The following is a 19,358-nucleotide window of genomic DNA, read 5'->3' as shown; positions in this document are numbered from 1 at the left end:
CCCATGCCAGCCCCCAGCTAGCTACAGGCACAATTGCTGATCCTCGTGAAATCATCAACCCTCTGTCCTGGGAATACGGACTCAGACAGATGGCCCAGAAGACCTGTTGTTCAAACAGCCAAGAGGGGGAATTTTCTTTCCCTTAACAGGCAAATTATGTATTGAATAAGAAAGATTGTTTACTTAAAGGTCTTTAGCCAGTTCAGACCTTGAGATCTGGAGTGTCTGGGCCACGGAGCCCCGTCGCCCTGCATCCAGGCAGGGGGCACGAGCGGAGACACCCCCACCAGCTACCACGGATTCTTCAAGGCAGAACAGCTGCAAATAAATGTGCAGCTCATAAAAACTGAAGGGGCTCTGCAAGCTATTAGGTAATTAAGCAAAGTGAGGGCTCAGAGCGCCTGGCTGCTGCTTCCAGCCCATGGCTGTGCTCTTTTTAGGGTCTGATTGGATAAAGGATTTTTATTAACTTCATATTTTTGCTTCTAATTTTCCTCCCTTTGCCTTTCATATTGCAGGCCCTGAGCTCCTCTGGTCTTGTGGTGATGTTTATTGGCACTGGCAGGTTGCAACACCCCTGCAGGCTTCCCACAGACAAACCCCAGAGTGCAGACCACGAACCGACACAACTTCATACACTGCCTTTGCTGTGAAATTGCTCAGGCAGCTCCCTCCCGGTTTTTCTCTCGCCCTCCCCACCTTCGCAGCTGGAGCCTCCCCACCCCTGCTGTGCCTTTCCTCTTCCAGCAGCAGAGGCAGCAGGCCCAAAAAAGCAGCTGGTTTGCAGGGCATCACCAAATTCGCTGCTCCTTGAGGCTGTGATTTGAGGTAGGAAATAAGCCCCAGCCACCACTTCTATGTAGTGCAGGGCAGACTCCAGACAAGGGGAAGAATGGAGGGACCACAAAGTGGCCAAAGCCACAAGGTGGCTTTGAAGCAGCAGCAAAAGTCTTGGTCATCTGCTTTTAACACCACTGTAGACCTTCTTCATATTCAAGGTAATGTAAAATAATCCCATCCAACCTGGATACCTGAGAAACCCTTAAATGCACTTCTCCCTCCCATTACCTTCAAAGTGAGCTTAAAAATGCAGATATTTTTGATGCCATAGTGCTGGTGTTTGGGCACCTACTATCTGCTCCAAAAGAACTCCACAAACTTGCCACAGAAGAGTCCCAAGCACCTTTCTGGAAGCTTTCCACAGCTTGCAGAAGTTGTGCCCTGGGGTTTATTTAACCTCCTGCAGTTTCATGTTGTGCCCCATCGAACAATGGACTCTGCTTTGCGAGCAGGCTGGATTGGCTAAATTGGCTTATTCTTCGTGATGCTCACAGGCACATCTGTTTGCAACAGATGGCTGCGAGCCCAGCTTCCCTTTTTTTAATATCACTTTGGGGTTTTACTGGTAGTGTCTCTGGACAGTAGGAGGCAAAGAAAGAAGTGGCAAACCCCCAGAGTGCCACCAGTGAATCCAAATAAAAGGCAAATGGGAAAGCGCCTGTTTGACTAGCAGCAGTGCCCAGTTTTGGTGGCTCTCCAGCTGCTTGTTATAATAGCAGGGGAGTGGCTGGGTCACTTGATGATTTATTTCAGCCCTTTGTCCTGGTTGGAAAGAAACATAAAAGATGCTTTGTTTCTATGAACAGGAGACAGGGAGTGCTCCAGCCTCCAAATCTCCCGTTTGCCAGTGGAGCCTGATGAGCTCCTCCATGTGGGATCCATTTGGGTCTGAAAACTTGACAAGAAATGTCATAGCAACACCAGGATGTTCCCCTATCCAGCACAGCAGCGGCAGCTTATTTGTTCAGTGCTCAGCTGCTGGGCACAATCAATGCAACATGTAGTGTTCAACGGGCATTAAAGACATATGGGTAATCTCTGGCTGTGTTGAAAAGATGGTCTGTCCACAGGGAGTGCTTTTTGAGCCGCACTCAGCATTGTTTAAGCTTCTAGGCATCTCGCCTGGCTCTTACAAGCCATCGTCCCTCCCAAGCACTTGTAAAACTTTAAAGCTGAGCCATTTCCATGCTTTTGAGGGTGCTGTTGTATTTGGTGTGAATGCCCCAACCCAGACTCAGCAGCCTTTTTAGGTTCCTACCTTCTTAACAAACTGGATTTTGGACCCAAAAGTTGATGTTGGATCTGAAGTGGCACATTTATGATTATCTACTGAATTTTATTTTTGTTTAAGTCCCTACTCTTTATAGCTGCAAATAAAACTGAGGAGCACAGACAGACATAAGAGATCCCTTTGATAGTTTGCAAGCAGCCTGGAGTAGTAGCTGGCTTCACCAAAATCTCCTATTACCCTGAGGGGTAGCAGACAGATTTGTCTTTGGAGAAGGACTAATACATGGCTCCTTTTCTGATATGTGAGGGTAGCTGTGCTGTGGCACTGACACTTAGAGCAGTCATGTGGTGGATAAGCCTATGTAGTTATCATAAACTTAGTTAAAAGGAGTTTGTCCCTATGTAGTGCATCTGCCAGTAGGAATCCAAAGTGTTCAGGGGTCTGTTAGAGGACTTGCATGAATGGCAGTCTATTTTATTTTAAACACATGAGTCTAAATAACTTACATAATTTTAAAGGCACTAGCTTTAATGAACATGACACAGCTCTGTGTATCAGGATCCATCTGGCTTGGGTCCTGCTTCCAGTGTCAGTGTTACGGTCTGAAGAGACAAGGGTATGATATGAGATGACTTTGAGAACTTTGAGATTACCCCCAGGAAGTAATACATCTTATTTAAAAACATTTTTACATGGTCCTTTTTTTGGTCTCTCAACAATGATACTGTTCTGTCTGAGCTACAAATTACTTCATGGAGACATTTTCCACAGCTACTGAGGCTACCTGTCACTGTTACCCATGCTTTACAAATAGAAAGGCCCAGACAGGCCAAAAGACCCAAGTCATATAGATGAAGATTTCAGAGCTGAATTTCAGTTTCTGGACTTGGGTGGAAAACAGGTAATAATAAATTATATTGAAAGACTTAGTGATATGATTAGCTGCATTTTTTTCTCCTTGGCTGTTCATCCTCTTGTCTCTGCTATACAGAGAGTCACTACAATGGGATGTTTCTCTTATTTGGTGGAAGAAGCTTTTCTACTAAAAAAAGGCCTTTTTGTGTCACATGGCAGCCATTAAGGCAATAGTCAAAAGAACAGTTTGGTGAGCAAAAAACATCCAGAAATTACTCCATGCTGGTTAAGCTGACACTGAGCTTTGGTGACTTATCTTTGACATGTAATGTTCATTTGTCTTGTTGCATTGTCATTTATCAGCCTGGCCTGAACACAGAGCCATCAAAATCCTTTCTCCAGCCTCAGTTGCAAGAGGGCACAAAACATTGATAGGAAGGACCACCCAAAAGGATCTCAGTCTTTCAGGATTTTGCTTTTATTGAGAAGGGAGCAGCTGTATTTCCATAGTTTCAGGTTCACCAGCTATCACAGCTGGTTCCAGTACCATGGGCTTCTCCAAGAGGCAACACTCCTTAATGTGACTTCCTGAGTTGCTATTGTTTATTCTCTGCTGACCTCCTTCTTGGTCACAATCTCTGCCACTGTCACCAGGGAAAGAAAAAGCAGTGATTTTTCTTGCCCAGACTATAGTCAAATACTTGTTGGTTTTGGCACACCAGGATCTTCAACTGGCCTCACCATGTGCATCTAGGTCAACCTGCAGCTCCATTCCCCATGATATTTCCATCTCTGAGAAACTGTCTAGCACCATCTGACCAGTAGTGACCCAACTGAGCTTTAATGCCAAAGAAAAAAACCCCAACAAACCAACTTTAAAAATCCCTTTTTATTTTTACTGTTCCATTTAGTGTTTGTGTGTTCTTAAACTACCAGCTTTTGCAGGCCAAGGATGCTGTGCGGCTGCCCGGAATGTGCTTTGCTCTCTGGAAGCACTGCCATTAACAACTAATAAATGTGAAGATAAACTCCATAATCACTGATTGTTGCATCTAGACCTGAAAGCTCCTTGGATTGTTTTACATTTAAGCAAAATCACCAACTCACTGGATTGACACATTTTTTTTAGGGCCAAAAGGCACTATTATTATTAACCTCAAGGGAGAGATTTCAGACAGAGAACATTGAATATCCACAACAGACTTGCTGGAAAGCAGCTGAGTGCCAGGCTTAAGCATGGGTACTGCAGTCCCAATGTGTTACTGTGAGCTGACCATGTTCAGCCATGAGCTGATCACTGTCGGAAGGTGACCTTGTAATCCTGGTCACCTGCTGGTCCAGTTAAATTATGGACATCTGCAATATATAAGCCCAGAGACTCCCTGTGTCCTTGTGGCATGTGAGTTGTATTTTATAATGATTCCGAAACAGTTCTAAGTGAAAATAAGCTGCCCTGCACAAGAGCTAACACAGGCAGGGTGCAGATCTGAAAAAGAACTGGAAAAAATTAACTTCTGGTATATATTTCCTATGGTTCCTTTCAGTTAACTCGCTGCAATGCTTAAAATACTTCCTTGCCATATGAATCTGCTGCGGTATATTTAACACATTACCGGTATAAAATGATTCAAGCGCAAGCTTCTTTTGTCAGTGAAGTCCAAACTACTTTCCTGCCTTTAAAACAGTGATGGAGCTAAACCAAAACCACAGATCTGATCATTCCTTGAACATTTCAGCAAGTTTGGATCTTCAACCTAGCATCATGTACAGTCCTAATTTGTTAATAGGCCCACACCTAAATCCTAAATACAAAATGTTGTTGGATTTGGAGGTTGTTCCTTACAATGAAAGTGATCCAAAACTCTTTTTCTAGGAGATTTAGGCTTTGAGGAAGTTTGGTTCTGACATAAAGCAACCACTCATGACCTTTCTCTAAATAAAACAGAAAGGAAAAACCTAAATTTTACCCCTCTTGTATTCGGACAGAAGATTTAATTTTGTTCCAAAATTCTTCTGGCAGACACCAGTTCAAGGCAAAACTCTGAAATTTTACAAGGTGAGGGAATTATATAGGTCTTTGAGGATTTGTCCTAAAGGGATTTTGGACTTTTTTTGGTTAAGGAAATTGTACCAAGTCTTTTTTTTCAAGCAGGTACAACCATTCTCTATTAGTTTTGACATCAGTACAGTGAGAATCAATGGATAGAGATGAGCAGTCACAGGGCAGTTTGGTCTTTGCCTAAGTATCATAAAGAACAACTAGTTCCTTGGACAGACCTCACTGATGGCCTCTGCTGTCATGTTGCCAGGGTGGTCCTTGCCAGGCTGCCATGTCTCTTCCAGGCTGCTTCCAGGGATGGTGTAAGAACAGGCACACTCCTGGGACCATTTCCAACAGATAGCTGATGCGATCATCCTGTTTCAGAGGCTAACAGAGTTTAATAGCGTAACCAGACTGTTAGCCTCCAAGCCAAAGAGTGACTCCTGGCAATGTTTGTTTTGTTAATACACATGTAGCCATTGAAGTCAATGAGAAACTGGAGAGACCAAAACATTTAAGTACTCTGGGAGGTGAAGGTAGAAATGAAAGGTAGAGATGAAAGAAGAGTCTGGGCTATAAAACCTCTGCTTTTTCACTATATAGGAATAACACAAGCAGCAGTACTTAATGCTGTTTCACTAACCCAAAGTCACAGTTCTGAGCAAGAAACTGAGCTTCCCCTCTGAGACTGTCTTCAGGATCACAGACTTAGTCATTAGCTCTTTTTGATAATACTGTTGACAAGACTCATCTGATGCTCTGGAAACCCCTGAACACTAAAGCTGAACAATTCAAATACATGTCAGATTCTCCCAAAAAAACCACAGATCCTGTCTGTATTTGCCATGCCCTGTCAAGGTAATCATCAGCAATAATTTTAAGATCTCATCCTTTGTCTTGTTGTGCCCTGTAGTGAATGCATTCTCAGCAGAAAAGATCAAAAAGGAAACCCTAAGATCACTGTGTCCTTTAAGTGCTTTTCAGAGGAAGATGGCATGGTCTGAATGACTCATGACACAAATGCCCTTGGTCTTCCAGCATGTGTAGCACAACGCAATACCACAGAGGTGGAATCTCTGCACATTGAAATCACACTTCTGAGACTCTTCAGTGTTTCCTGGTCTGACCTTCTATACCACAAATGAATGCTATGCCAGACCGTCACCACTCATGGGACCACTGTCAAAGTCAGTTTGGTTCACTGCAAAAACAATGTCTGGAGAGCCCATGTATGCCACTCATGGACTTTTCTCCTTATCCTTTTTCAACCCTATTACTTCATCTGTTCCCACACAGCCCACAAGCTAGACTTTTTTGAGGATGTTTTGTTTGGGTTCTTTCACACTCTGTCACCCTGATTCTCCCGTACCACAGCAGGGAAGATGGGGAGGTGTGGGAGAAGAGAAAATGATTGGGAGACATTTACCTACTCATATTAGCTTAAATTATTAATGAAAATCAGTTTGCACTAACTCACCAAACTGAGTTGCCTGAGGAGGAGTACAAGAAGCTAAACCTCCTTGCACAGCTCTCCAGAGTAACCTTATAAGAATCACAAGTTTTGAGTTTAAGCCCAGAGAAACTTCTTCACATCAGAAGACCTTCAGCATACGGTTGCAGTGCCCTGAACAACTGTGGGTTTCCAATAGGTTCCACAGAAGCTCTAAAGAGCAGCTTTTTTCTATGACAGTTTATTTTTGTGTATCTATTTAGCAGAAAGGACACACTCCTACAAGTAATGTAACTTGTGCTTGGAAATCATGATTTTGTAGACCTTCTGGTTTCAAGACTATGATAGATATATGCACCTACAGCCCACTGGGAGAGACTGCTCAGCTCCTTGGTCATATGGATCAGGCTGTCTTTGGATGCTTTGGGATGAATCCAAACCTCAGATGGGTACCCTGACCCAGTTTCAGAGCTCCTGTCATCTGCTCCATCTCAGATCTTCATGACTGAGGTATAAATTGGGACGAGACTTCAAAACCAATCCTGAGTAAGACAGCATTTCTGAATTTCAAGTTCCTCAGTGTGCTCCTTGCTGTTAAATTCCTGTTTGGTAAAATGCCACAAGCCCCCCCCAGAGCCATCTCATCACATGAAGGTCAACAAGGCATTGCTACCAATATTTTTGTTTGGCTTATTTTGTTGTTCCTTTTTTTTTTCAATCCAAGTTTCCCTCTTGTTTTAGACTGCTTTCATCTCCCTCTGTCTCTTGAGCACTGTCTCACTGTGCATCTGTTTTCCCTTTGCATGTTCTCCCTTCCCCCCTATGTTTACTTTTGTAAGCAGACTGTTGTTTTTATCCAACTCCCCTTGGTTTTCTTTGGGTTTCTGAGTTCTTCTAATATTCTCAGCAGCTTTCCCATTCCCTCTGCTTACCTTCCATCTTGGAGTGCCACTGGAGTCCTGTTTCCAATTAGGTTTGTTTTGTCTTGTTTACTGGATTTTTCCCCTCCCCTGTGTTAAACAGAAGCCACATTTTTTTGCTTTTTTAAAATTATTATTTTTTTTTATTCTTTCCCTTGCTGATCAGGAGCCAGGCAGTTACTTCTTCTTCACTGTTGTTGGTTTTATTCATTTATATATTTTTTCCCCCAAGAAATTGCGTAGATGGTTGTTTAAAAATGTTTGCATTCTAATTGTAGCAACTGCTGTAGAAAATACTTTCATGCATATAAAATTGCAGTTATAAAGTCCATCTTAGTGTTCTCTCCTCTTCTTTTTTACTCAAAGCACCTCATCAAATATACACACAATCCTACTTCCTACTAAATTGCCTTACTGGAAGACCCACAGACCCTGGTTGCTGACCACCCAGGTCCTTATCAAGCCTTCTTAAAAAGTGCTGCTGGAAAGTCAGAAACATCCTTCTGAACCGGTTTCCAGCACAACTTCTTTCATAGGTCTCCTGCAAGATTTGCCAAAGCCAAACCTTCTCCAAGAACTGTTCAGATAGCAGCAAACCTGACTTTCCTGGCAGGGAAATGATGTGAGGAGAGAATTTCTCACTGGATCTGGTTCATATTCAGTGTTACCTTGTCCTGGGTAGTACAGCAGGGAAAAGTTAGCATCATAAGGGAAGGCAAATTTCATTAACAAGAAAAAATCTTAGAGGGTAACATGGGTTTCATCTGCTCATTTCCTTTTTTTCTTTCTTCTTTTTAAAGAAAAAGGAAGCAAAGTAAAAGTTAGCTTCTGCACTTGGCAGCCTTCTGTCCCCTCAAAGCTTAAAGGCTTTTTTCAGTCTCTGGGAAAAAAAGTGGGACTGACCAAGATACAGAAGGGTAGCAGAATCAAATTCTACAGTAATAAAATTTGTGGGGAAAATTATCCATCAGCTTTGAGAATTCCAGCAGTGCTCAAAGACGTAAATGTTTGGCAACACAAGGCATTCAAGAAATCTGAACGGCTGATGTTGGGTTTAGTTCTTTGAAATCTTTCCTTATTACTCCTCTTTGTTATGTTTTTCCATACTTGATTCTTATGAGCAGAAGTAGTTAACTCAGGAGTTTATGAAACAAGAAACTTGGCATCTGTTCCTGGCTCTTGCATTTACTTTCTGCCTAGTTTTGGAAAAGTCACTCAAAACTAGATCTATAAGCAGACTTGGGTTGTTCCAGGCATCAAATACTCAGGATCTCTGTAAGCAAATTAGATGAGTAAATAGGATTACACAAAGACAGAAAGCAGAGCTTAAAAATATATGGGGCAACCTGTAGAAAATAGGAAGATGGGCAAAACTAAGGGCTTCTAGATATCTGGTCCAGGACGAAGGAAGACATGACTATTTGGGAGTCTCTAGCTGGAATTTTCAGCTCTGAATCTTTTTGTCGATTAGGTACCTAAGCCACATTAGCCCAATTTTAAGCAAACTAGCAAGAAACCAGTCCAGTTCTGTTACTGGTCTGTGGGATGCGATGGGACACACATGGCAACATCAGAAAGTTTCATTGCTACCTCTGATTGGTGCAAAGCCAAGTATAATAACTGTGCTCAAAGAACAACATGCTCTGAAGTAGGTTCTAGAGGAAGGACCATGAAGCAGTCAGTCAGTCTGAGAACTCTGCTTTGTCTCTGATGTGACACAGGGGTCTCAGCAAAGTGACAGCTTGAAGGTTGTTATAATTTCTCTGATGGAAACTTAAGGCCCATGGGGCTTTGCCGACAGTGATGTGAATGTGCATAGCCCTCAGCCACAGGAATTTGAAGGATCCCTGTAAAATACCATGTTGGAAGTAACACTTAGGTCTATTTGTAGCTTTAGCTCAGAAGTCTCATTCTATGATCTGTCTGCACCCACAAATGCTGGATTTCTTTCTGAAAGATGTAAATATTCATACAATCCAGTTGTGTTGAGGAGGTGAGCTGGAATCAGCCAATTGTGTAGCATGTGTGTGTTTACACATTTTACTGTAAGTGTGTGTTGGAAAGTCAAGAAAGAACAGCACTATTTTAATAAATAATCCTATCAAACGTTTATGATGCCAAAACCATAATATAAATCAATATGTTTAGATTTCAGTATGATAAAGATACATTGAAACAAATTATTTGAAAATAATTTCCTTATTCACTTACCTGCCAATTTTTCTGTACAAAGCCTTTGTTTCTTTAGCTACTCCAGATAACATCACAGCCACCTAAACATCTCTTGGAGCAAACCTCAGAAGCAATTCAAAACTCGTGAATCATGTAGACATGCATGCACAATGAGAATGGGACCTCCTAAAAATGCTGACTGTTAAGAGTCATTATTGTTTATAACAAATTAAAGAGTAGGGTTATGCATGTAGTCTACAGGTTTGGCGATAAGCCCAAAATCTTGGCAACAAGCAGTGCACAGATTTGTTTATTCTGCTTGAACCCCTTACAATGTGACAAGGATAGACAGGATGGAAGAAGCAAATATTTTTCAGTGATGAGTAAAACAATTAAAGTCTTCAATCAAAATAAGATGTTGTTTTACCTCAACAGTAAGGACTAGGCATGGGGCTTGGTGTTTGCTTTACCACTTAGACACTCAGCTTTTGTTTCTGGATACAGACCTATGGCGACTTGGCACCCACACCCAAAACTGCCCCCGAGGTCAAACCCGGCTCTGCTGGCATCTTCTTGGGGCCCTCTGGGCAGCAGTGGGGATGCAGGAGAAGACACCAACTTCAGACCTCTGTTTTGAAGGAAAACTTCTATAATTGCATTTTTGTAGTCCCCATGCAAAGCTTGTCACGTAACATCAATGACACGGTTTCTTCCAGTGATTTGTGTCATATGGTCTTTGACTGCTTGAACCAGAAAGCTGTTCCTTCTTGTATAAGTACAGCCATTTCATTGTTAGACTATAATGACTCCTGGTTTTCCAGGATGAGAAGATCACGTCTATGTCCTAAACCTATGATTTGGTTTGTTTGTTTGTTTCAAAAACATCCGAAAGACAGATATTTTGCTCAATGTATATTTTAGCTACTGGCAAACATTTCTAGCCATGCTAGAGAGCTGATTATATCCCTCCCAAGCTTCCACTTTGGATGAAAAAAGTCTTAGTAACAGTTGCTAGCAAAAACATTCTGGAATAGATTTGTTGATAGAAGATGACTGCTGTGCTTTCAGAAAGAAAATTAAACTGAAGAACAAGATTATTTAAGCATAATTGCTTTAAAAACAGAACACATGCTATATTATATCTGTAGTTCACAGGAAAATGGAATAATCCGGAAGGCTGAATTCTGTACAGTGCACTGGAAAAGTTATGTTAATTTGCAATGTTATGTTAATTTGCAATGAGTCCTGCTTGCAACTTTCTATCCGACTATGTGTAAAATGCCTCAGTGCCACTGGAGAAAAACTCAGCTTGGATTCTAGCAGGAGAGTGCAGTAAGCTTCAGATGTAATTTTGAGGAAGGGAATTCTGCAGATCAAGATAATATTGATGAAAACTGGTTTTGAAAGAGGATCCAATTCTCTCTGGTGGCTGGGTAACCCCAATGCAACTGAGCCACGGGGTCCATCTGTGCTCCAGATTCGCTGTGTAATGTGACACCTTGTCTTTGGTGTTACGTAGCATCTTCTCATTGGGTTCTGTTAACCCTGACACTATTAGCATGTTGTAGTAAATGCAAATAGTAATTATTCGCTGGTGAAGTTTTTAGTTTCTATTTGAATCAAGATCATCTTTGAGTCGCTACCAATTTTCTTAAATTCTGATACTCAAAAGGTGATGATACCAGTATCTGTTTTTCATTTCTGAAATCTGGAGCTTCCCCAGTTTGTACATGAATAGAGGCAGACTCGGACAACTCCATTTGTCCAGCAGGCCTGAACTTTGAAGATCTGAGTAATGTCTCAGACATCCATTAGCATTAATGTTATTTCAAACCACCAAGTAATCATTGAGCATTGATTGCTTAAGTCAGAAATTACTTACTTTGTCAAAGAAATATATAAACCGTGTCAAACAACCTAACAATTTTTTGCTTGCCTTTTTTCTACTTTCTTTTTTTACCCTTTCCTCTTACTTTGTATTCTGTGCTTTATGCTTCCTGTGTGGAGAATGGGGCCACGTCACAGGAATGGATGTTCTAGCAACTTTTCTAATCAGTGCTGTTGTAGGTCAAAATGAGCACTTTCTAAACGTCAAAACCAGATGTAAGGCATGACAGCAACAGCAAATCCCATTATGGACTAGAGTGCTGGAGACGCCAGCAGGTCAATGGGCCTGTGTTGGTCAGACTTTACCACACTTACTTTCTGTGTTAGAAAGTAAGCTTTTCAATTAAATGTCAAAAGATACCAAATCATGAGCAACACCAGCCTTCTTGTAGCTCTGAAGGAAGGAAATCATCCATCTCAAGATGCGTTGAGCCTGTTCATGTTATAATGATCTATGTCAAGGTTCTTTGGAGCTTGTAAACCAGGCAAGAATAATAAACAAGCGAAAGCTGAAAGAGGTTGGAAGGAGTCTGGTGTATATAACAGGAATTCAGCTTTGCTGCCACCAGGATTTCAGGAGGCCTGCTCCTGACAGCCTGACACTAGTCTGTTCTCAGTTCAGCAAGGCTTAGTCCATTTTCCAAATTTTCAAAGACCTGATTTCTAAAAGAAGTTTCAACCCAGCTTAGCACACATCATGCTATTTGCTCCCACAAAAAACTGCAGAACTTCATCATATTTAACATTATTTATTTATTTATTTATTAATTTTCCCCATTCATAAAAGCATCCTAGGCTAACCAGGAAGCTCCATCAAATCAGTGCACCAATTCTCTCAGCACCATAGAGGTTAGGTAGCAACGGTAAGTTGTATCCTGTGGGTATATTTGCTTTTCCCAGCATTAGATTTAGAGGTGAGCCACGTATTCATATTGGCTGAAACTCCACCAGCATTTCATAAACACTCAGAAGTTATTCATCCAAGACCCTAAGATATTCATTATGATTAGTAGCTATGTTCTGATTATCTGCTAAATGGTGCTCAAGATAATTAGGAAATACAAAAGCTGAAATAATTAGACATGCATTAACACATTAATTAAACCCTTTCAACACAAACCTAGAAAGCTGTATTGACTGTATGTCTCAGAGTTATGGGTAAACTGAGGCACAGAACAGTAACTTGGCTTGCTGGTGTCACTCAAGAGGTTGGACCTGTGCCAGAATCTCTTTTGCAGTTGATAGTTTCTGCCTGGCCCTGCAAACTATTGCAAGGAAGCTGCATATTGCCAGAAGTAAATACCCCCAAAGTGATGAGGTGAGATTATTAGTGCTAGACAGCTCTCATATTCCCTGTGTATAGAACTACTGTCCAGCAAGACCAAGGATTATTTTGATAAGCAGTTGGCCTCAGGCAATATTAGTTTGTGGGAAAATTTCTTGGATGTAGAAAGTCTTCCCTACAAGGCTCATTAAATTGCATTTTGCTACATTTACTGCATGTGGCTTGTTTCCTTCATATGGATTGACTGTTTATGCTCATTTCTCAGCTGTGTTTATTGGTAAAGTTTCATAGCCTTAATCACAAATGCATAACAGCCCTAACCAATATAGAGCATCCACCATTTCTAATAACATATGGTCTGACCACTCAATAGTTTAGATGCCATGGTTCATTAATTCTCCACAGGAGTAATAAGCATTTGGTATTGTCTTATATTTTAAACCAATTTATTGTTCCAAAGGGATAAAAAAAAAGAAAAAGGACCTGCTACAATCTGAGTTTAAACAGTTCCTTGCTTAGTTTTTCCAGAGCTGTGCTGCTGTGTGACAACAAAATCAAAGCCACAGGACTTTTGTCTTGGTTAAATAAATGTCACTCCCAATTGACTGGAAGCCTTCAGAGGCAAAACTCTAGTTCGTCTCTGAGGTCATTCTGATGTGCTTCTTTCCCTCACCCTGTTTTGGAAAACACCCATTCTTAGCATGAGGACATGAGAAAGAAAGAATGGTAAATTTAACAAGAAGTAGATTTAGAACTAATTAGTTGTTGTACCACAACAAAAGCATGGGAAACTCCCACTGTTGGAAATCAGAAACCCAGAAGGGCTGAGTCTGAAACTGTGAGCCTCACCAGATTCCTAGGGGTAACGAAGAAAAGTTTTTAATAGAGAGTACAACATTTTTGCCTCAATTCTTTTTGTTGTTAAGGTCTGGATAATTTTGTGGATAATACCATAATATATTAGTGTTCTAATTAGGCTTCATCAAGGAATCAGGTGATTTTGGCAAGTTTGAGGAGGTATTACATGGCACAGCAATTATTGCATAGCCAACAAGGTGTAAGAGGGAGGATTACATCTTTCTTTGAAACTTGAACCACCACCTGAGAGACTGAATAGCCAACCTGATCAGCTGGCAGTGGGATTGGTGCAGTCATCAGCCAGTTTTTTTGGTACTTTGGGACATTTCACTGGTTTGTTGTTGACTCTCTGCAGTTGCTTCTCATCCTTGCAGGACAAACCCCACCATAAACCCAGCAGCACAGTCTTCTTTGCAAATGCTTCCATGTGAGCAAAATTGATTCAGTCTCAGATCAAGAGGATGAGACATTCTGTGGGCTGTAGGTCATGCTTTCAGGTCAGCACACAAGATATGCAGGACTGCAGCCAACTTATCCTTAAAGAGAGAATATTCTTGTTTCGGTTTTCTAAATTAATTCCTGAAATGTAAGGTACTAATAGAAGTGTGGTGATGGAGAATGACATCTGATGGCTCCAGTCCACTAGAGTCTTTAATTGGCTCCAGTTAGTAGTGTTTCTGTGCTAGGTTTTGTTTGTTAAAATACCCACTCGTGCTACAACTGGTGGAAGCAGCGGTGAGAGTTCTAGTATTTGATCAAGCTACTCATAACCACAAGAGCTTTTAGACCCAATGAAGGTAAGGTTAGCCAGGAAGGGAGCTGAAGGGTGGTAGCAGGATCATAACAATGCTCAGACCTTAGATGTCCCCAGTGTAATTTGAATATTTCTTTCAAGTAGCATTCATAGCAATTTTTAGGGACTGGCAATAGCCAGGGCTGTTGACTCTATGGAATTATGTGATCATTCTCATTGACAGTTTTCCTCTTTTTTTTTTTTTTTTTTTCCCTTAACTTGTGAGAAAAGAGCTAGTAAGATTGAAGCCTCTTTGCTCTTCAGCCTTCTACTGGCATTGCTGACCAGAATGAAAACCACCCAAATGACAGCAGATCAGAACAGAAAACAATAAAACATGATGAGAGTAAATTTTTACTTCAAAACCTGTTGTCCAGGCCTAATTGATACTTCTGAATAAGTCATTTCTCTGTCTTGACAACTGCTAACAGCTCCTGGCTGAAAGTCAACTTTTTTCACTTAAGTTCTCTTACGTTCTGTTCCATCTGGCCAGAAAAAAGCTATTTTCTTCCTTTGAGAGGTGTGGATCAGATGAGATGCTTGTGGCTATGTCTTTGCTGCAGGATTTGAGCTAGTATCCTTGCCCTATCCAAACCCCTTTTCTGCAGAATATCCCTTATCAGAGCAAGACCTAATCTTCTCATTTGCCCTCTCATGTCATGGTTGCTCTAGAGAGGGAGCCTGGGCACATAGCCAAAGGGCATGAGGCACTGCATCCAAGCCCTGAGCCCACTATGCCCCATTTCTCCTAGTAGATGAGGTAGACGGGTATAACCCCTAGACATGAAGGCCAACAGGCATGGCATAACCTGTGTGCAGCATGATGTCTCAATCTTCAGAACAGGATGGCTAGGTGCAGCCTGCAAGTTGGGCATGGTGCCTGCAAGGTCCTGGTTCCCAAGCCATACAAAGACGCTATTTGTACACTGTCAGCTGGCCCCAATCAAAAGCATGGCAAGGTGAGTTCCATCAGTGCAATGGCAGAGATGATTGAACTCCCAGGTGCCATTTAGCTGGCTGGTGCAAATGTACCCTTGGGGTAGTAGGCTGTGCTGTCTGTGGTGATATTCACCCACCCTACCTTCTCCATATTGCCTTGAGAGTGAATAAAAGTCAAAGCAAAACACTTCTGTGGAAAATCCTATTTGAGAGAAAGGAATTTTTCAAAACTGATGAGTTCCTTTTTATTACATTATTATAGAAGCTCTGCTGGAAATAAAGCAGAGGAGGCAATTTTCAGGGCATGTATGCTCAGTGCTTGAAAGTTGGATGCCTGTTAAATGGATTGTTTTTTGGCTTTCATAAACTGAAATACTCAAAATCACTCTTGGAAGATAGTAGATAACAGGGCATGCCTCCAAACTTTCCGCAGTTTTCACATGCAAAATGAGTGGCTAGGCTAGTGATAACACAATTGCACAGTAATCTGTAACAGCCTAAGAAGGTATTCCACACAGAAAGGGAGAGAAGAAGGGGAAAGCTGTTATTATTTTGTAAAAAAAACCCAGTAAGGCAAGTCAGAAAAGTTAACGTTAAAGCTCTGAGTAAATAATTTGATACTACAAATTCTTACACACATCAGTGTAACTGTATGGTAATACCATTGTATCACTCCAGAACTTTTTGATGAAATGTGTGTTTCCAAATATTAGTATACTTTTATTTGGATTATGGTTGTTTTTTACCTGGTGCATAGTGAACCATAATGTGGAAATGGCCACCTTTCTGCCCTAAATCACTGATTCATGTCTACAGTTTTTACGTGGTGGGCATATATTTTGAATCCCTGTAATACCTGACCCATCTGCTTAGCCAGTGAGAAAAAGTACGTAATGTGTGTTGCTTTTTCACATAAACATTCAAGTCTTTAAAAATATCCCTCTGACCTTCTTCAACTATGCCTCAATGATTTCCTGTGGCAGGGAATTCCTTAGGGTGATTATATGCTTTAAACAGAAGTATTTCCTTGCATCCATTTTAACTTTGTTGCCTGTGAGATCGATCCAGCAACCTCTTTTGGTTCTTGCTTTATGGTGTTGGATACAGAGAAACTTCCGGATGGCTTTTCTACAAACCAGTCATTATTTTGTATTCCAGCATTAGTTGTATATAAATATATATACAAAAAGAAGCACAACTATCTACTTATAAGTAAACAGGAAAAATCTAAAAGTTTTTCCAGAAGCTTTAGTCACTTACATGCAAGAAAGAAAGAAAACTCAAGAAAATTATCTTGAAAAGGTAGCTGCACCCAGAATAAACAGTAAATGGGAAAAAACAAGATGGCTTTTCCTTCTTTTTCTTTCCCTCAGCAGAAAATATATTTTCTTAGACATGCACCTCTTACACTAAGTGAACTGCCTCTCAAGTCTGTCTCACCCACTGTGGGTCTCTCCCAGGCTATTGTTACCATCAATAGTAAGGTTGTTGTTGGAGTAACAGGCTTAAAGACCATGTACAGCCACTCAACTCTGCGTAGTGCCCTCCATCCCTGGAGTAACCAGCACCAAGACCCATATCTTCTTGATTCTGAGTAGCTTTCCCACTCCAGCAGTACTCCTGTTGCCATTTACCCCCACTACACTTACTGATGGCTGAAACAGATGGACTGCAAGGCATGTCATTTTCATGTCAAGATGGCCAAAAAGGTTAATAAATACAGAATCATAGAATTATAAAATGGTTTGGGTTGGAAAGGATCTTAAGATCACCTAGTTCCAACCCCCTGCCATGGGCAGGGACACCTTCCACTAGACCAGGTTGCTCAAGGCCCTGTCCAGCCTGGCCTTGAACACTTCCAGGAATGGAGCGTTCACAACTTCCTTGGGAAACCTATTCTAGTGCTCAAAATTATTGCAATCTCAGCAGTGGAGTCACAGAGCTGAAGACCTCCATCTCTCAGTCTGCTTTTTACCCCTCATTACTAATTACCTGTGTGATGAATTTCACTTCTGCAGGTACTGTAGAAGCTACTAGATGGGTGAGAGATGGGTCAGGAGATGAGTAGGAGAGGACAAAGCAATTCCTATTTTAGCTTTAATAAAGCTTTTAGCTTTAGCCCAGACCATAGTGTCTCCTTAAAAGAAATACTAGAATCTACTGAGGAAATAGGAATTATGGAGCAGGAACATCTGACTTCCTTTTCAAGAAACATAAAATCATATCCCTCCATGGGGCCATTCTGGAAGATCCATGAAGTTACGCTGGAAAGGACTGACCTGTTATGCCAAACAGAAACAGTAAATGCACTTTTATATAAATAGAATGGGCTTTTATGTTCTCTGTTTTTTCAGTAAAGAACTTCTGTCTCCCCATTCACCTTTCTTGAAGAAAAATGTCTGTCATCTCAAATCAGGGATCTCAAAAGGCTTAGCAACTGTGAAGTCTTTCTTTGCCATCTCTTTCAAGCAAGCCCCAAAGGCTTGTGTTTGAAAAACAGAGCCCTTACGGAAAAAAATCGTATTTTTAGCCTCATTCAGTAGCTCAGCCAAACAAGAACCCATCGGTTCTCTGAAGACCTCAGAGCTTCAAGATCAGCCTCGTGTCAACCTTTGGGATGAGGAAGCTTCCCAAAGGCCACCATACTGTACTTGCCATCAGTGTGTATGTGTTTAATCAGGCTCCTGACAGGTGAAGACTGTGAAAAGAGGACAGTTTGTTCTCCCAAGCTGTTCGCTCTCTAAGCCCCCTGTTTATTTTGGAAGTGAATGAATGACATTGTGCTGGGAAAGGAAATTAAAAAAGCAGGGTTGTAATTTACAGTAGAGAAAAGAACAGATTTAGGGACCTTTTTTTTTTTTTTACCCTCTTTCGCCCTCCTTCTTTCCCCCTCTTTTCACTGCTCTGGTTCCAAACATCCAAACGTGCTACAGCTGAAAAAGAGGACCTCAAGCCTTCCGTACTGCTGGCAACAAGAAGTGAGCTACAATTGCCAGTCTCTGTATTCTTGCCAAGAGAACAAACTGCTTCAAGGCAAAAGAAGAAAAAAAAAAGGAGGTTTATCAAAACCAAATGCCACTGGAAATCCTAACGCAGCAGAGCCCAATTCAAGATGTACGTTGAAACCTATCCCCAACCATTTAAGGAAAAAGAAGAAAATGGATTCTTTAATAGAATATTTAAAATATAACAATTGCTTTGGAGTGAGGAATTCTACTCTCTCTGGTTCTTATAAAAGCTTTAATTTTTTTTTTCTTCATCTCTAAGTAAACTCCCAGCAGTTTTCTTTGAAAGTGGATCCTAGGCAGGCACCTCTTTTCCAAAGTGCTCAACATTGTTCTAATGAGATGTGATAGGTGGTTTGGAGTAGGAGCTGGTCCAAGCAGTGGAGGTATCGCTTTATTGTGTGTTTGTTTTTCTTTTAGAAGTCAGTGATCTGGCTACTCTTCGTTTTCACTTTAATGCTTCTTATTATTTTGTTTCTAACCTGCCCCTGGATCCAAATCAGATCCAGCCTTCTTCCCCCTTCCAAGCATTCATTGAGAATAGAAAAGAGGGAAATTCAAGGATTTTATTTTTAGATTTAGTTTTGAAGGCCAGAGGGAATGAACTACTTGGACCATCTAGTTTGATTGTTGGATACCACTGAGCATAGAATTTCATACAGTGATTTGTGCATTTTGTGCAGGAGCTGGACAACACTTTTTGGACAACACCCGCGCATCAAGACCTGCAGGAGCCACCACAATCCTGCGCATATAGACCTAATGGGCAAGTCTCAATTCTACAAGTCATGGCAAGTGTTTGCCTAGAACACTTGCAAATCTCAGTTCAAGACATTCAAGCTATTAATAACTTTAAAGGACATTGTACTGTGTGCTGTCCTTGTCCTGACCTGTACCTGCAGACCATGGCTACTAAGTTCCACCTGAGCAAACATCTGAGCTGACCTACTGTCATAAGCATCCGTGGTCAAATGTCATCTGAGAGGCAAGTTCCACTGCCTCCCAGTGGCGTAACAACAAGCAAAATGCTACCTTTGAACTGAGACCAGAGTCTGCAGCCAAACCAAATGACAGAAATATCC

This window comes from Psittacula echo, assembly GCF_963264785.1.
Source record: "Psittacula echo genome assembly, chromosome: 4".
NCBI classification, from domain to species: domain Eukaryota; kingdom Metazoa; phylum Chordata; class Aves; order Psittaciformes; family Psittacidae; genus Psittacula; species Psittacula echo.
This window is presented reverse-complemented; position numbering follows the sequence as displayed.